Genomic DNA, 18,226 nt, shown 5'->3' on the forward strand with positions numbered 1-18,226 from the left:
GCTCTCAGATAACCTCTTTTTGCATATTTTTGGGCATTCAGCCTGAATCCTTCAATGCTCAGACGTACGGACCACTGGATTTATATTTTAATAACTTTGAAGAAACTTTCCTAGCTTTCTCAATCTCATTACCTAAGATGAGCATACACTGATGATTAGGGCATTAATTTCCAGATCCCTTTCACCACCACCTTCCTCTAAAAGACCAGTAAGAATCATCCACTAACCGCAGATGCTGGGGAATATTCAAGGAACTAACATTTAATAAGAGCTAACACCCTGCAATTGAAGCCCCATAAAAAGCCCATGTAAAGTGCAATAATTCTATTTTCAGTGCAAGATTTGTATTGTCCTGTTCCATTAGTGCATGGGGCTACATTTCAGCTGCTGAGGACAAAAAAGAAATGTTGAAATGTGTAATTATTTGGAAAACAGTTGTGTTAAATGCTCTAATTAAGAATCAGATTTTCTCATCAGTGTATGTCATAAGGATAAGTTACAAGGACCTGGTACAATATTACTTACAACATACCTGAAATGGCCCTGTGATAGTTTATAAATAAAACTGTTTTGGATGAGATATTAAGATTATTTTACTAGACCATCGGTTTTAAGGGGCTTCTGGCTTTACAGATGGGGTGGAGATGACTGACTCTCAGTACCCTCATCTCTGCACATACTAAGCAGTTACAGGACAAAGCCAGAATTTTTAATCTTTTTCTAATGTCATCTTCTCTCAAGCAATCCCAGGGGGCTGCTGGGAGAGAAAAAGGCCTCTAAACACAGAAAAACTTGAAGACTATTAAAAGAGCCTTCTCTTAGGAGAGACACCAAAGTAATTTGCAGGACGGCCACAGAAGAGAGAGAGACCAGAAAACTCTAGGGAAATTATCTGTGCTCAGGCTACCATCAAAAGCTGCTAAAAAACCTACACATATGCATATGTGTCTAGTACTTTAAAATAACTTTTCCCCACCTCTTTTGCTCTTAAGTGCAATTCTGACTCCTAAAAAGAAGACAATTTGACTGGAAATGCAGTGAATCCAGGTCTCTAGGCCAGATCCTTGTACACAGGACAGATTTTTTCTAGTTCTACTCCAGACTTGCTGCTGGGGTGATGCAAAAAAAGAGGCGAGGGCATGGTAAGAGGGGCACACAGCTTTCCATGACACACCTATTTCCTACAAGACCTTCCAGATGGGCACATCCAAAGACTAAATATCATCACCCAACCTGAATGCTCTCCATCAAACACAGATCCTCTGGTGACACAGGAATACCCCCAATTGATGGATGCTATGCAGAATCAAATCATACACAACTGGAATGTTGATGCAGGGCTACTGAAGACATTACTTATCAAGATACCTTATTTCAGAACAGACTACATACCCCAGACTCCCACAGTGTACGTATCTCCTCTTTGCAGCAGCATCTGCCTCAAGAAGTCTGCCTTGCAGCTCTGCCCGCAGATTTTCCTGCCACAGCACATCCGTTTCTTCTATTTTGCCATTTTCTCCTAGCTTTACTCACACAGCATCTCACATGTCTTTGCTCTGTCCTTTTCCTGAGAGGCAGTACAAGCTATTTGGTCAGTTGAACCAAGAACTTCTGCTTCATTTCAATTACATGGCAGGCAAAGCAAACAGTCCCATGAAACACATGCAGTGCTCAGATTTGCTTCTGCTAGGTTCTCATAAAGCAGCACCTAATTAATAACCAGAATAATGTAAACACATTACTCTTTTAGCTGATTATTTAAGATTAACTTGATCTTCTATTTCTATCTGCATCACACTTGTATTTTTTATTTTTTCACACCAGTAGACCTTTTACTTTCTTTTGCAAAACAGTAAACCAAACAAAATTACAAGGAAAGTAAATTTAATCTTCCTTACTGGTTCAGCTTTAAAAACTGAAAACCTAATATTTACATTAAAAATATTCCACTAATTGCCTAAGTTAGTAACTATAATCAGACTTCTTCAGAAAGCTCTGCTATTGCCTAATCTACAACCTTGCCATATCTACTCAGAGCCAAGACTGTCAAACATCTCTCACCATGGCATCATAGGGCAGTCTATGTTGGAAAAGGCCTCTGGAAATGATCTGGTCTCCAACCTCCTGGTGGACCTTAGTTTGTTAGGCCTTACAGGGCCTTACACCAAGATAAGCCAGGCTGCTGTCAAGATGAGCCTTTAACTTTTGGTCAGCCCTGAACTGGTCAGGCAGTTGGATTAGGTCCCTTCCAACTGAAATATCCTATTGTATACTATTTCCAGTTACGGAGATTCCACCATGCCTTTCAGGAACTTTCAATTTAGTAATATAGTCATCAGGGTTGGAAGGCACCTCTGAAGATCATCTAGAGAGCAGGTTCACCTACAACAAATCACACAGGATCATGTCCAGACAGGTTTGGAATGTCTGCAGAGAAAGAGACTCTACAACCGCTCTGGGCTGCCTGTTCCAGTGCTCTGTCACCCTCACAGTAAAGAAGTAAAAGACAACCTGTTGTCCACCAGGACCCTGAGGTCCTTCTCCCCAGACCTGCTCTCCAGCAGGTCAGCCCCCAACCTCTACTGATCCATGGGGTTGTTCCTCCCCAGATGCAGGACTTTACCTTGTGGGATTTCATTAAGTTTCCCCCTGCCTAACTCTCCAGCCTGTCCAGGTCACAGTGGGTGACAGCACAGCCCTCTGGTGTGTCAGACACTCTTCCCACTTTGGTATCATCAGCAAACGGGCTCATGGTGCACTCCATCCCTTCGTCCAGGTCAGGGATGAATAACTGAACAGGGCTGGACCCAGTACGGATCCCTGTGGGACCCCACTAGACACACGTCTACAGCTAGACTCTGCTCCTCCTAACACAACTCTCTTCAATCAATTCCCAATCCACCTCCCTGCCCTATCATTCAATCCACACTTCTCAAGTTTAGCTGTGAGGATGCTGTGGGAGATGGTGTCAAAAACCTTCCTGAAAACCAAGGTGGACCACATCCACTGCTCTCCCCTCATCTATCCATCCCATTATGCCACGGTGAAAGGCTATCAGGCTGGTCAAGCATGACTTCCCCTTGGTGAATCCATACTAGCTACTCACCAAGGAGACCAGCTGCAGTGCAGGTGAGGCCCCACTGAGGAAGGGAACTGCAGCAAGTAAGGCTGGCAAGGGGCTCTTTTTGGGGCTCTTGGAAGACGGGAGAGCAGTGAAGTCTGTGCCTGGTGTCAGCAGCTTGTGGGCAGGCAGCAAGGGCCCGGCCAGCCCGGGGAGCAGGGCAGCACGGGCAGGCAGGGCAGGGGCACTGCCAGGGCTGGTGCTGCAGTTCGTGCAGGTCAGGGGAGTACAGGCAGGGGGGAAAGAGGCTGAAAGGTGGCTGACTGGGTCAGGAAGCAATGGTAATCACTCAGTCAGAAGACCATGGCATCCCTGAGCCCTGCTGCACGCACCAGCCGCAATGCAGCTTTCCAAATGGAGCTCTCCTGGAGCCACCCAGCTGTCAGGATGGTGACATGGGATGGCAGTGGTGCCCCGGCAGAGCAGCTCCTGCCCTTAGTGCAGGAGCTGAGGGAGGAGGTGAGCAAGCTGAGGGCCACCAGGGAACATGAGAGGTACATCCTGCCTCCCTTGATGGAAACCCAGCAGGCAGACAGACCCTGCTCTGCCCAACTGAACGTGGTGCCTTGCAGGACTGGGAGCCATGGCCAGATGTTCCTGCCTGGCCCAACAGATGCATGGCTGCCCATCAACTACCCCACCTTCCCAGGTGCCGCTGTGGGACAGGTGCAGTGCTCTGCAAGGGGAACTGGACAACAGTGGGAATGTTAATTCTAGCTCAGAGGTGTCATTAAGGTCCAGTCAGGCCACCTCCCTGATCAAAACCTCCTCAGTGTCTACTATATCGAAGCAGAAAGTGTAATCCAGCAGACTCCTTTGGGAGTTGGATTGGATGATCTTCATATGTCCCCTCCAACCACTACCATTCTGTGATTCTGTGACTCCTTATCTGAACAAATGTAGTTTATTCTGTCATTTAATTATCTATGAACAGAATTTTCCATTAGGATTCTATTATTTACCCAAGTTTTTACAGGCAGCTGAACAATCTTTTATTGTCTGGACTGAACTACTCTCTTCTACCAAGTACCAACACACCAACAACACTTTTTTTCATTTTCTAGATTTCCTTGTCATTCCAAATATTACTTAAAATGAGTAAAAACTTATTCTGACATTCTTTGGGTCAACTTTAATAAATAATCACGCTCACAAAAGGCACTGACTAACCATTAAATCACAGGGAGCAGTGGACTCTTCATAACTCTCTCAGACTGGGATTAGATGCCTTTGTAGAAGGCATGCTGCTGTTAAACACAACTTATTGATTTGAATAGCACGGCAGCTGAAAAATGTAACAGCTACAACAGTTCTTATCGATAAGAGAACAGTAATTACAGGACAAGGGTACACAATCCATCGAGTTATTCTACCTGCATGTCACCTCATGAACAGATGGATAATGCCTAAACATAAAAAGTCATGTGAACAGAATACCCTTGCACTAAGGTCTGCCCATGTTAAAGTTATTTTTGTATCAACCTCTGCAGCATCTGACCATACTGTTTCCCAAGACTACATGAAAATTAACACAAGGGAAACAGTGATATAGTATAGTGTGTCACATGGAAAAAATATGAAGCAGCACCAGGCTTGAGTGTAACAACACACTCTTGAAAAGCACATTTTAGGCAATACAGGCATTTTCACACATAACCAACAATTTTCAATAAAATCTGCACTGAAACAGCCCCATCTTTAAGAGTATCCGTATGTAAACAGGAATTCTTTTTTCAAAATAATAATAAAAAAAAAGCTACAATGAGCATTATAAGGTCATGCTATAGGTATAAATACAGGACAAAATGAATCTGCAATGAAAAATATCACAGCAACTACTAAGAACAATTACAACAAAAAAATGTTGCAAGAATCCACATGATAATGTAGCTGGCCTTCCAATCCTTTATGCTTTTAAACTAACCCTAAAAGAAAGCAGAAAAAACATTTCAGTTAAAACAGCTTAAAAATGTTACATATTCCAAAGAAGCAAAAATCTTTTCTCTTAAATTCCTTGTGCTGGAGGAAAAAAAAAAAGAAGAGAAGGAAAATCTTAGAGAAACCAAAATTTTCACCTTCTCCATGATTTGTTACTAAATCCTACTGTAAACTATGAAAAAGGATACAGAAAAACCAAGAACATGAGGAGAAAAAGCAGATGGAAAGTAATTTTACCAAACAAAAGGCCTTCCAAAACTTGTTAATGAAGATTAGCAAAGCTGGATAAAATACACCCTTTCTTGACATAAATAAAATTTAGTGGACTCAGAGCAAATCTGGAAGGTGACACAAAAAAATGTGATAAAGACTAAAATATATATAAAGAGGGAGAAAGACAGGGGACAGAGTACTGACCTTGGAAACTTAAAGCACCTACAAACTTGAGCAGCATAAAATCCAAAATTATTTGAAATTAGGACTCTTATGCTATAGGCTTCAAACTACATGGAAAGCAACTATCAAAATAAGTCTACACCTAAAAATTACTCAATTTTGAAATATTTCTTAATCTTTCAAGAATCAGCTGAAGCAAATTTCTCTGTTCTGATGGATACAGTGTTACTCTCTCTGAAATTGCACAAAACGTAATATTATTTCAAGGTACTATAATTTGGAAAGGGAAATGTCCACAATTTAGAAAAAATAGGAAATATCACCTAGACTACATCTCTAAAGTTGCTCAAAAGTCTAAAATGGGACTGGAAGAAAGAAATTAGTGGATAAGATCATGGCAATGACATCCTGGGCTGCCTCAGGAAAAGGATTTCCTGCAGGTTGAGTATTATGATCCTTCCACTCTACTCTGCACTGCTGAGACACATGTGGAATGCTGTGTCCACTTCCAGACCTCTCAGAAGGACAGACACAGATAAACTGTGGAGGGACAATGAAGGGCCTGAAGCATCTGATACCTGAGGAGAGGCTGAGAGAGCTGGGACTCTTCAGCCTCAAGAAGACTCAAGTTGGGATGTTAGGGAGTCTTATCAATGCCAATTAAACGCCTGATAAGGAGAGGAAAGACCGGTGAGCCGAAATCTTCACAGTGGTGAAGATTACACCAGGCAGTGGGCACAAACAGGACATTTGAACACAAGGAGAAACCTCCTTCCTATAAGGGTGGTCAAAGACAGATAGAGGCACCCAGGGAGGTTAGAGAGTCTCTGCTCTTGAAGATTCTCAAACTTTACTGAAGGTAGCCCTGAGTAATCTGCTCTAGGAGACCCTGCTCTGGGTACCAGGGTGGGACTAGACAATCTCCAGAGGTCCCTGCCAATCTCAATCACTCTGTCACTCTGTGAAGGTAAGAAAAATTAAAAGTGCACAACAACCAATATAAAAAAGGACGTGTGTGTATATAAACACTTGTTTATACATATGTTAGTTACCTCGCACAATAGCAACAAACAGCTTATAAAAAGGGATGTGAGAATTATTATGAGCAGTGCATGGCTGAGCAAGATTTAGAGCTTATGGTCTCAGGGGTTTCAGTTTTGTGTTCTTAGGAATTTCTTTTCGATTCTGATTCTTCAATTTGTGTGAAACAGCCAAAATTTGTCATCATGAAACTGTCAAAATGGTCAGGGCAGCAGCCATGACAAATTTGTGAAAGCTCACAACACTGGATATTACTCATTCTATTGGCAACCATTCTTTTAAGTGCATTAGAACACCTTCATGCTGGTTAAAATCATCCTACAGGTGAATCAAACTTTAAAAAGTGTCTATGCTGTGTTTCAATGATAGCATACACTTAACATATGTGCCTTCATTACCCAAAGTCACTACTAAAACATTGTCAAGTCTACAGGTATCAGGAAATACCAAACTTTAGGTTGCCTGCACAAACTTAGTTTAGCACCCGTGCACTCAATTCCAGACTTACATAAAAAATGATGTGGAGAAAATAAAGAGGAAAGAATTCACCTCATTCTCTCATATTTCTCTAAGATAGTGTCATCTATATCTACTTTTCTGTCCAGTGTGGTCTAGCCTAAATTCTTAAAAAAAAATGACAGCAAAACTATCCTGTTTAACACAGTGCCAGTATTTTGGGTTTCAACAGAAATCTTTTCCAATGTCAAACTACTCTTTTCAGGATAATTTTTAACTTCACCCTTAACTTTCTGCCCTTCCTTTTTGTAGCATCCCTTCCAATACATGGAGACCACTTTCATATCTGTCTTATTGTCCTCCAGTCTGAGCAAACTACTCTTTCCACACTCCACTTTTTTTATAAGACTTCTGAAGATTTTCATTGCTTTACCCTGGAAGACTCTCCCATGGACTCAAAACAATTTCCTAAATGTGATGCTCAAAAATGACAAGGTCCAAGCAATGTGGAGTAGAATGAAATTATCATGTGACATATTTAAACATGTCCTTTCTAACTATATATCCCAGAAGAACAATCACCCTTGTTGCAACAACACAGTGCATGTTAGACCATGACTCACATAAAAATCTGGGATTCTTTTTTCTAGAATTATTGCTATCTTGCATTTATGCAGGGAACTATATCATCTAAACACAGCACGTTCTATTTGTCCACTTGAACAGCAATATTTCTGCTACACTGTTTCTCTAATTTTTTTAGCTTTTTGAAATTCTTCATTTATTCTTCACAGAACTTGAATCCTCTCCCAGCCTGGTACTCTGTAAAATTAATAAATAGATTTTCTATGCCAGCATCACCCAAGTCTTTAAGAAAACAAAGGCATAACCACATTTGTTATTTTACACTGTACTTCTGCTTTTGTCAAGATGTAGAATGAAGGTGCTCCCTCAATAAGGAGCTATTTATTGTCCAACTTTCTTCTCTTCAGCTTTAAGCATGAGTCCTGCTTCTCCCATCCTCAGTTCCCCCTCCGCCATATTTAATATTCTCTCCTGTTTCTCTCACAAGTTCCTGCTCCCACTTGTCTTCATCCCACCCCAAAAACTTCTAGTGCCATTCCACTTCCTCCTCAAGCTGTCCTCGTTCATCCTTTCAAGTCTTTTCACAGAGGCACTGCAAACTCAACCCCTTGCTCCAAGCTTTCTCTTGTCCTCTGTAACACTCCCTGGTCTCATTCACCCTGCCACCACGGAGCAAGCACAGGAATAACAAAGCTACTGAGCATTTTCCTCAGACCAAACTCCCTGCTGTACACTTGCATTGGTCACCATGCTCTTCTGTTGCATGGTGCTGGTGTACGTGTCCAAGCAATAAAAGGGCACAAGCATGTCTTGTACAGTGAGAATCACTAGAGATTTTTTACATTCTAAAACTTAAGTTGATACCTGACACACAAGTAGACCTTGCCCACTGTAACGTTTCTCACCCACAACACAGAGGCACTGTGCCTCAGCATCATGACTACAGGAAGGGACCTTTGGAGGTCCACTTGTCCAGCCTCCTGAAAAAGCAGCTCTTACCAGAACAGGCTGCTTAAGCAAGTCAAGTTCTGAACATCTACAGCTACAGTGATTCCACGAGTTCTCTGGGTCCCATGCCCAGGTTTGACCACTCTTAGGGTAAATTTTTGGAGGTATATCTAGCAACATTTCCCATACAGTAAAACATTTCCCCTGTACTGCTATGGAACAGCAAATGAATGGAATTTAGAACAAACAAATAAAATAAAAATACTATGTTATCTACACCATGCTCCTTTTCTGGAAAGCAGGATCATTTATTACCACCACATGCTACTAACAGTACTAGTAATATATAGCAATAGATAGCAATATATTGCAATCCTCAGGATTGCAAGAAGATGAGAACAGAGCTCATAGAACAAAGAAAGAAAATATAAAAATAAATAAATAAAATATTTAATTGCCCACGTAATTAAAGAAGAAAATGAACAAAATAAACAAAATGAACAAAAACTTAAAGCACTCCTGCAGGAACATAAATTCAGTATCTCTGATACTAGTGCAGTTGGGGGGATGATTCACACAAACGTAGTGCTAGAAATCAAGATATATAACCTATTCAGAAAGAGCAACAATGAAGAACAAATGGCACCATGTGCCAAAAATGTCATTGCCTGTTTCTGAGTCACTGACAACAAAAAATCGTGTCTTAAGAAATAAAGTAAAAGTCAGGATACTAGCTGGGCTTCGCTACAGATAGGAAATCTCACATAGTGTGGTGGTTAAGCATCTCTTGCATCTTGTTGGAAATAAAAATTTCATTATCACAGTGGACATAACACTGAGTGAGGTAACCTGGAACTTTCATGCAGCCATTATCAGAACATGTTTGAAATTTCTAAAAATCCAGGACAATTTCTTAAGCTGAGAAATGTTAAACCCAACCCAAGGGAAAGCTGTGTTCAACTTCATCGGAACAGATAACAAGGACCCCACTGTGCCACAGAGAACAAATACAGAACAAAGGCCGTTCCTGCCCCCAGGTCTGAGAATCAAAGGACGCATTCCCAAACACATATTTGCAAAACGACTTAAGCTGTCCCACCCCCTACCCATGCTACTCCCTCAGCTGTGCTGTGACAGAACTGTTCATAGCAATGTACAGGGAGTCTGTTCAGGGAATCAGATCCGAGTTAAACTAGAACAGGGACCTGATTTGAGTTAAAACTAGCTTCCTTTCTTCCCCCCTCCAGCCCTTTTTATTTATTTATTTTTTAATAGTATACATTTAACTTACGAATTCTCAGATTCAATTAATTACCTGGTATAACTGAAGTGACAGAACAAAGCAGGAACATACAGTGGCTGCCTGAAAACTTTTTAGTCTGATTTGCCAACACGGGCAAGAAAGAAATACAGATGAAGCAAGCTAAGGCCTCAATAAATTATCACTGTAATAGGCAATAGTTTATTCTTCTGAAATTCAAACTCTATTCTTTCAAAATACAGACATTTAAATTAAAGTATCCACTAGTTTTTTTTACTTTGTGACTAGCGCATCTCAAGCACAAATTTGCATTTATGATGGCCGTGTTGATTTTGATGGTTCTGCTTGCTCTGAAATATTTCTCCTTGGCTTGGAGGTGGGCAGCTATGTCAACATAGCCTTGCAGCTTGGGAGTTCTCAACAGACACACAATTCCCAGTCACTCAGATTCTACTTCACAAGATCTAATTGTATGCTTCAGTGGGGAGATACTCTTTCACTATACAGACTATTATTCTTCAAGAGAGATACAGATTGTGTGCATGAGCACACCTATTTATCCCTCATTTCACCATATTTCCATAATGCCTTTATATAATGGTTCTTTCGCTACGAAATCTTCTTGTTAACACTTTTCTACTTTAAAAATACTTCCAGGTTGGTTTTTTTTGGACTGCTTTTATTTAAATCTAGTCCACTTACTCAATATCTTATTTCTTGAGATGGGTTTATAACACACACATTCCACAAAAAGGAATTACATGCTTATTTGTCAGAAAAAAAAAAAAAAAAAAAAAGCTGGATGTTCTCAAGGTTGCTTGGTCATACTCTAGTGCAGAGCACAGAAGGAAGAAAGCAAAGAAAGAATATGGTTTAGCACCTTCTTCATTAAACAAGGAGACCAAGACTTGCATGTACTATATGCTAAGGGTGCTATGCATAAATATGACATGCACTGAAATGTGTATTTCAAGGCTTTGTGAAGCCTGGCTCGCAGAACTTTGAAAGAAACTATAATCCCTATATTATCCATTGGGCTTGGTCTTTGATACAACATTCAAAACCTGGAGCACACCCAGCACACTGACAACATGATCAGTCACCTTGCCCATCTCAGACAAGCACCTCCTACACTAAACACCAAGACAAATTTTCTGCAAACTACAACCAAGCTACTAACTCCCAGCATGTAGCAGAAATAAAAGAAGAATGCGGTCCACTCTGCTACTTCCTAAGCCAAAATATAGTTCACCTAAGGGATGACGAGAAACAGGAGAACCCATATTTCCTGTGTCCCACCAGGAGCTTTCGTCATGCACACCACATAAAGCTGACAGGGTGAAGAAAGCTCAGCAGGCCTGTGGAGTACATACATTGCAGCTGAAATGCCCAGAGAATTCAAAACAAATATCTTAAAAGATTTAATTGCAAATGGAAAATGGCAACTTTATGAAGCTTATAATTCAGACAAATCCAGACTAGCTGTCTTGGGAAATAGTTCACTATTTCTTCCTATTAAATTTCATATTTCTTATCTACATCTTGGAGATGCCTAGGGGTGCTTAAGAGTAATCAAGAAAATTTTCAACACAGACAAAAACATTTTTCAGTATGTCTCTCTATAAAACATATATAGCTTAAACCTTGACCTGGAACTGGCAGTAAACAAGAAAACTTTCTCAGGAACAACTGGTAACAAACTACAAAAACCATGCAAAAACCTGAACAATGTAATATGGTGGGTTGGACTTCAAATGCACATGCATCAAGAAACAAACACTGACATTCAGTATCACTGGTGCTCCAGGCATGCACTTGCTTCCAGTCAACACCAGAACTGCTAATTATTTTTTAACCATTATCTTTCTATACATATGATAAAGAAATTTTTCTTTCGCTTGCCTGCCTGAGGAAAAGCCTGTTTGATGACAGAAGAGTTTCCTAAATTTGTCACTGTACCAAATACACTGGATTTGGCTGATCGTGCAATTGCCAAGGCAAAATTTATTCCAGGAATTAACAATCAATCCTTCCAAGACTCAAATTACTATATAGCAGGCCTAGCCCAGCCTGATCCCCTTCAACTTCCACTGGGCAATAGAAAGCTGGAAGAATACAGAAACTACAGAACTGTAAAGCAGAAACACCTATAGTTAGCCTGATAAACTTCACATGGTTCATCCTTCCTCTTTGGTTACCCACTCAACAGAATATAAACTGCAACAGCAGAGCGGTTCCATCACACTCAAGTTGATGCTCTCCAGGAAATTGTTACAGGAATACAAGTGGTCACATGAAGACTGCAATACTCACAGTGTGGGACACCTCCTCACCAGCAGTTAGGAACTAACTCACAGGAGCAGCCCGCTCAGGAAAGGGGTAGAGGGGTTTTTATCACAGTCATTTGTTGCCAATATGCCTTTGTTGCCAAGAAGGAATCCTTGTTGCCAATGAAATCTTGGGACACATAAGGAAGTGTGTAGCCAGTAGATCAAGAGAGGTCATTCTCCCCCCTCTACTCTGCCCTGGTGAGTCCAGGTCTGAAATCCTGCATCCAGTTCTGGGCTCCACAGTTCAATTTTGCTGGAGAGAGTCCAGGGAGGGCAAGAAAGATGACTGGGGGGTTGGAGCATCTCCCTGATGAGGAAAGGCTGGGAGAGCTGGGACTGTTCAGCCTGGAGAGGAGAAGGCTGAGGGGAGACCTTATCAATGCCTACAAGTACCTGCAGGGTGGGTGCAGGAGGATGGAGCCAGACCCTGCTCAGTAGTGCCCAGGGACAGGGCGAGGGGCAATGGGCACAAGCTGGAACATGGGAAGTGACAGTGAAGTACAAGGGAAAACTTCTTTCCTGTGAGGGTGACAGAGCCCTGGGACAGGCTGCCCAGGGGGGCTGTGGAGTCTCCATCTCTGGAGATACTCAAGATCTGCCTGGATGCAGACCTGTGGAATGTGCTCCAAGGGGATCCTGCTTCAGCAGGGTAGTTGGACTAGATGATCTCTAGAGGTTTCTTCCAACCCTGTTAATTCTCTGATTCTGTCATTTCATGTACAAGGTGATTCAGTCTGCATTTCCATGTTTTGCTGAAGTCCATAAGGTACAGCACTTTAAGCCTATCTCCCAGCCTATCCAAGCCCAAGATCCCTTCTCATGATGGCACTCATGCTAGACAGCGAGCTGATGCAACAAGAAACGAGCATTTTGTATCCTTAGTTCCAGATCAGCTTCCTTACCTGGCTCACTACACACCCAGCTGAACTCTCATTAAGACCAGGAGCGATGGAGCAGGAAGGGGAGGAGTGCAGCCCCTCCTCACAGTGAGGATGTGATGTGAACAGGCTGTGACATTCCCTGGGCTATCTGCTCACAGCATGGGTATATGGCTGGAGGGACATGCCTTTTGGGTCCTAGCCTACCTCTAGGAGTCAGCCATAACACAAAAATCACTATCAACCCTGGCAACAGTAAGTATCTGATGGTGAGCTGAGCAGAAAGGTCAAGGATTATGCAAATTTGAAGGCTGTATCTTTTCAATGCCCAGTAAGTCTGGGACACACTACCAGAACAGAGTAAGGAATACTACGAGTAGTTAAACACTGAGTTCTCATAGTCATCGCTCCAGAGTCCCTCTCTCAAAAGTAAAAAGGTGTGCACGCACGTTCTAACCATAGCACTTCAAACACTGAGCACCTATGAAAAATTGTAAACCATTTAAAACCCATTAAATTGTACTTGAGGAATCCCACTCAGTGCAAACCTGTGAAACTGATCTACAGGCTAACTGGATACATCTACAACCAACACTTGAAAGAGTAAAAAATGTCTCCTCTAAGGCACCAAAAAAAATATTCATAGGGCAGTATTACATTTCATAAGCAGATGTTTTCATGCCCACTGTTAACCAATTTGTTTCAGTAAGTGAGTGGAAAAAAAATACTAAAAAAACCCCACAACCTTATTCATTCTTTGTATGTATGCTTTACTTCAAAGAATTCCAGGAATCTATTGTAAATCTAAAAAACTCCTCAGTCACCACAGTACATTGTTCCCCAAAGAACAGTGGGTCAAATTCAAAGTACCAGCAACGGAGTCACATTGAGAACTTTTTCTATAGAGCCTGGAATGGACAAAACCTCCAAAGTCAGCCCTGAGTCTTCAGGGGAAAAAAAAATAAGGTTGTGAACTTAAAAGAAAGGAGACCAATAGATAAAACCCCACTGAGTAATTATAAGGAGAAGCTCTCCAAACATTAGCTAACTAGTATATAAAAGGCAACTCAGTAAAATCCATGGACAAGTCAACTAGCAGATTAACATACAATCATAATTGGCTATAATCACTGAAAAAACAATCTGAAGAAAACAGACAAAATTCAGGCATTGGTGCGAAAACTCCAATAATTAAAAGTATTTCAGCAAGGCAGACAGTAGTCTGAGCATGCACAATGCTTCTGAAATGATGATGCCCTTGTCCACGTCCAGCTGCTCTGTACTGCTGGCCTGCTGGAAGTTTTCATCTCATTCCTACCCCTACCAGCATCTGCTACCCTGTTTCAGATAAAAAGATCAGCTTAAACACTGTAAACATTATACCTGTCTTAACCCACCACGTTTTGACTGAGGCAGGCTGGGGACTGCTCAGGCTGACACCCAGCATGGCACATCAGAGCTCCAGCAGATGGGCAGGCAGTGTGACAGCAGTGACTTCAGCAAGGACACAGTCATGGCCTGGGGCTTCTGTCTAGGGCTGCCCCATCAAACCAGCACTCTAGAGGGTAAAGAATCTATTATTTATTTTTTTTTAAAGAAAGCAACATATATCTGAAACACTTAAACCACTGTATCTCCTTTCAGTTCCAAACCCAGAGGAGCATACAGACATTCTGTCTGTATTCCACCTTGGTATCAGTATCTTCTAAGCTGTTAAGTACCTTTGATTGATAAGATTTTAGTTTTTCCTACCTCAGAGTATTTTTCCCTTTAGTACATAATTACAAAATACCTAATTTTTACATCCTGCAGGCATTCTCTAACCAATATGCTACCAGCATGCAGCTTTACCATGGGTAGCATAACACGCTGCCACCCTGTTCCACCCACAACCTCATTAACAATTCTGGTAAAATATTAGCCATTCCTAAAAGGACCCCACCTTTTTATTGCCCTACTGGTGGTACTCATGCTTCTTCAAAGGCAAATATTGCCACCACCCTGCTCTTTACTGTGTCACCAAATCACTGTGCAGTTAAGGCCAAATACATCCAGTCAGCTTTGTAATTGCTGTCCATTTTGTAATACCTCTTGAGACAACAATGGTTTGTCCTGAACAAGGCCTTTTACTACCTGCTCAGTCAAACTTCCTACCTTAGCCAAAAACTTCATGCAGAAATAGTGTAAAGGGGATGCTACATTTTGTGAAGATTTGTTAAGCTGGCTTACATGAGACCAAGAAGCTTGGCTCACACAGCACCACAGGTAAAAGTTAACTATCTGGAAGGAAAGCAGCACATTCTCCATCAGAAGCTTCAGTATTTATCTTTGAAAGAGAAAAAAAAAAAAAAGAAAAAAAAGCCAAAAGCTCTATAAAAAGCAAAGCACATGCTTTTTTGAAAGGAACTACAGATGCCCAACATGTGCAGTTTCAGAATAACCGATTTTGAGCTATGTCACTGTGGGATAATTTGAAAAAGCACGTCCTGGTTTGAGTGGTTCTTTCTAGAATGCTAGAAATTCCTCCTAGCAATTTTACTTTTCAGTTAAGTCTCTTGTAAGTAGCTGCACTTGCTGAAATTCCCAGTATATTTCCTTTCAGTGTCTGCTTCTAGGGCTGATAACACTCCATGTTTTTAGTCCTGGCTAGAGAATGGCCTGTAGAACTGCTCTGATGTGAGAAAATATCTTACGTTGTTTGTTTAATTGGTGACCCAGCATTAACCTGTGACAAAGTGATTTAGAAATCAAATCTACGTTCACCTTTTGAGGAAAGGGACAAAACTGAGGACCTTTAGAGTGAAATGCAGCTAATGTGCACAGAGTCTGTAACATGGTCAGTCCTCAGGCAACCTTGGTTGTTGGTAACATCAGGTGAGCTTGATGTCCTGGCTCTGAGGACACCAGCACACTTTAATACTGAAACATACCTCAACCCCAACAGCTACCCACTTCCCTGGGAACAGTCACCCTCCAATGAGCACACAGTCTGAATTTTCACTAGCCTATACTTTTAAAAGTGAGAGAATTTTACACCAGTCATGACAAAGGCCTGTATGATTTGATTTCCTCAAGCTCCATCTGTAAGGTAACAGCCCTAGGCAATGGCCTAAGAGGGGAAGGATGCTAGGGAAGATGCCATCCATGTCAGGAAAGACTCCATCACCAGGCCTTTGCCAGGATTACCCTTCACTTCTGCGATCAGTCAATGGGCTGAGCCTCTCTTCCCCCCATGAGGATGCCTTTGGATAAGATTCCAACACTCAGATACACCAAGTGCACCTGCAGGAAACTTAGAAACCCCCCCAGAACTCCCTTCTCCCTTTCCACCCCCTTTCTTCTTTCCTTCTCACCATTTTACATGTTACTAGCCAGGCTGTATTACTCACGCTCTTGGTATTTGCACCTGCTTTGTAGGCAGCTCATTTATCCCCAGGACCCCAAAGAACTCGTCTATTTATTGCTCCAACAAACTGCACCATTCTTTGACCCAGTGTCATCCCTGCATGTCACCAAACCTTGAGAGTGGCCCTGCCAGTGCAGGTGGGGTGTCAACAGGGAGGTAATGGATTTGGACTCGTGTTAGTCCAATACAAGTGTTGGGAACAAGCAGGCTATTAAACTGTGATTTGGGCATGGCTCAGAAACCGAGCCCAGACACCCCCCAGCCCCTCTGATGTCTGAGGATCAGCTGGAACACAAGGGGCTTTAGTTTCTGCCAAATTACTCAGCCCTTCTTTAATTACTGCGACAGCCACACCAAACCCGACCTTCCTACGCTTACACCGGGGTCACTGGACGAACATTTCACGTGGCTTGCTAAGCTGCCAGACCAGCTGCGAGAAACTTCACCCCAAACGCAAGTCCCCAATCACCTCAAACCCGGAAAGCCAGTGGCAGCCGCTGCTGCGGTATCAGGAGGGAGAATTAAGCTCACTCGGGAACTTTTCGCCCTCCAGGGCCGCGCAGAAAACTTGCACCGGGGGTGAAAACGACAGCTGGCTCCCTGGAGACGGCTACCAGCAGCTGCAGGAACGGCTCCGGGAAAACCAGCAGGAAAACAAGCGCTTTAAAGGACTGGGAGCAGCAGGCCCCGCTGCGGCTGTCCCCTCTGCCCGCTCAGCGGCGTGTCCGCGTCCCGGCCCGCTCCCGGGGACAGGGCGGGCAGCCCCGCCGGGCCGGGCCGGGCCGGGCCCGCCTCAGGCCTGCACGGCGGGAGGGCGCGGGGGGCCGGGCCGGGCCGGGCCGGGCCTGCCTCCTGCCCCCGCCCCGGCGCTCCCGGGGCCGGGCCGCAGCACCTACCTGCCGGGCCGGGCCGCGGGGCCGTCCCCCGGGGAGGAACACCGGGAATGAAGGCCGGGAATGAAGGCCGGGAACGCCGGGACGCTCCGGTGCTGCCGCCGCGCCCCCCTCCCCCCCCCCCCGCCCCGCCTCCCTCCTCCCGAGACACTTCCGGGGTCCGCGCGCCGTGACGTCATCGCCCGGGGGCGCGGCGGGGAAGGCGGAAGCGGAGCGGGAAGAGAGAGGTGAGTGAGGGGTTGGGGCTGGAGAGGAGGGGGCCCAGGGAGAGCGGAGAGCAGCTTCCAGGGCCTGGAGGGGCTCCAGGAAAGCTGGGGAGGGGCGTGGGACAAGGGCAGGGAGGGCTGGGAGCAGGGGGAAGGGTTTCCAGCTGGCAGAGGGAGCTGGAGCTGAGATGTGAGGGAGAAATTCTGGGCTGTGAGGGTGGGGAGAGCCTGGCCCAGGTTGCCCAGGGAAGCTGTGGCTGCCCCATCCCTGGCAGTGTTGAAGGGGACAGGAAAGGCTGAGGGAGCTGGGTCTCTTGAGCTTGGAGCAGAGCAGACTGAGGGGTGACCTCATCAGTGTTCACAGACACGTTCAGGGCAGTGTCAGGAGGACAGAGCCAGGCTTTGTTCAGTGATGTCCAGTGACAGGACAAGGGGCAGTGGGTGCAAACTGGAGCACAGGAGGTTCCACATAAACATCAGAAAAAGCTTCTTTCCTGTGAGAGTGACAGTGGTCATGTTTTGATTTCAGTGGTTTTCAGCAACACCCAGGGATGAAAAAAGTGAAACAATTTTCTTCTTCAAGGCAAAAGATATTCTAGTGTCTTGGAGAACTTGTCTGTTTACAAATTATGTTTGGTATTTTGGCAGGGCAAGGGAAGTCATCCTACCCCTCTACCCTAGTGAGACCTCGGCTGGAGTGTTGTGTCCAGTTCTGGGCTCCCCAGTTCAAGAGGGACAGGGATCTACTGGGGAGAGTCCAATGGGAG

The 18,226-nt window shown here is 43.7% G+C and overlaps 1 protein-coding gene across 6 annotated transcripts in view; it reads right to left on the reverse strand.

Moving 5' to 3' along the window:
- The window catches only part of FAM172A (family with sequence similarity 172 member A), a 262,842-nt gene extending 245,476 nt beyond the window's left edge, over positions 1–17,366 (reverse strand). For 4 of the 6 annotated variants that reach the window (XM_051643536.1, XM_051643535.1, XM_051643537.1 and 1 more), the window contains exon 1: positions 17,257–17,366. The gene's annotated coding sequence lies outside the window, so the exon portion shown is untranslated. Of the gene's footprint in view, positions 1–16,829; positions 16,862–16,891; positions 17,057–17,256 lie in introns of those variants that run through there. The other 2 variants (XM_051643533.1, XM_051643534.1) reach the window with 2 other exon arrangements.
- Between the last annotated feature and the right edge of the window lie 860 nt (positions 17,367–18,226).

The sequence above is a fragment of the Apus apus genome, chromosome Z (genome assembly GCF_020740795.1).
Source record: "Apus apus isolate bApuApu2 chromosome Z, bApuApu2.pri.cur, whole genome shotgun sequence".
Taxonomy (NCBI): Eukaryota; Metazoa; Chordata; class Aves; order Apodiformes; family Apodidae; genus Apus; species Apus apus.